The sequence below is a fragment of the Echinops telfairi genome, unplaced genomic scaffold (genome assembly GCF_000313985.2).
Source record: "Echinops telfairi isolate 266 unplaced genomic scaffold, ASM31398v2 ScPeMD7_5868;HRSCAF=6743_1, whole genome shotgun sequence".
NCBI lineage: Eukaryota > Metazoa > Chordata > Mammalia > Afrosoricida > Tenrecidae > Echinops > Echinops telfairi.
Window position 1 is genome coordinate 55,156 of NW_022109768.1, and position 1,492 is coordinate 56,647.

Consider the following 1,492-nt stretch of genomic DNA (forward strand, 5'->3'; position numbering starts at 1 on the left):
ACTGAGTGGCCTGCATTTCCAAGGGTGATGGCCAGGTTCTTGGCGCGGTTGGCAAGGTCACCTTGCTGGCGGCCTTTTGTGCCATCTTATTCTTGGAGCAGGTGAGGTCAAGTGCAGGGCCCTGGGCTTTCGTCTTGAACAGTTCTACAAATTTGTCCAGGTCCAGCCTCTCCAAGATCTTCTCGTCGTCCAGCTCGCTGAAGACCGTGCCACTGATCTGGTTGCGTTTCAGTGCTGTCCAGTTGAGGACAGGCAGCCGGAACTTAGTCTTGATGGGTGTCTTGAAGCGAAGGGCTGAAAGGCCAACTGTCAACACCACTGGGGGGCAGCGCCAGGGGGAGGCAGGGCTGGGGGACACTTGTCTGGTAATGGAGGAGGTGGCGGGGGCAAGGGAGGAGCTGGTGGCCGGCGGCAGGGGTAGGGTCTCCTCAGAGGGTGGGACTGGAGCCAGGAGATCCAGGTTAGAGGGCATGCCCTCACTCAGCTCTGTGGGGCCCACCCTGGCCAGAGCCCCAGAGCCCGAGGACTCCAGGCCCCGGGCATCTGGCTCCAGGTGGCGCCCAGCGAGGAAAGACCTCTTCCTTCTCTTTAATGAGCCTCAGTAGGGTGTGCACCTGGTGACTCGTGCTCTCCTAGGTCTCCTTGATGCTCTCTAGTTCTTTCTCACGGTGCAGCAGCTGCTTCTCCAACTCCACCATCTGCATCATGTTCTCGTTTTCCAGGTCCAGAAGCTTCTCCGTGAAATGGGACACGAGCTTCTCCAGCTCCTACACCTTCTCCAGGGCCACATTCTTGGTTTCTACTTGCTTTCTACTCCCATAAGAAGCCATAGTCTCAGAAAGCCATAGGGGCAGTTCTACCCTGTCCTATGAGTCTGAATCTCCTTGGAGGCAGTGAGTTTATTTTGGTTGGCTTTGTAAGCTATTGGGAGCTCCAGTGGTTTACAGGGTTATGTGTTGAGCTGCTAAACACAAGGTTGGTGGTTCAAACTGACCAGTTCCTCCATACAGATGAAACTTTCTGCCTCTAGAAAGATTTGTAGCCTCAGAAACCCACAGGTGTACTTCTACTCCATTCTATAAGGTTACTATGAGCTGGAAGCAACTCAATGACAGTGAGTCTGTTGGTTTGTTTTGCTATAAGTTATTAATCTTACAGAGAAATTACATTTACCTATTTTATAATTCACCTAAGGCATGAATTCAGCGACAATACCCTGAGAAAACTGAGTGTCATCCCCTAGAATGCGTTATACATTCTAAATGCATGGGTCTGGGAATAAGCAATGGAAGTATATATGGTCCTGCATACTGTTATTTCCAGTAACTGATTTTTAAATTTTCATCCTCTAACTCTAGGCTCTGTTGGTATAGATAGATTTCTGGTTTTCTACACATTAACAATTTTACCAGGGACAGAGAAAGGGTTTTACTGAACTTTAAGGACAATATACTGCTTAGTCATGACACCACTTATGCCAAAGGAGTTGATG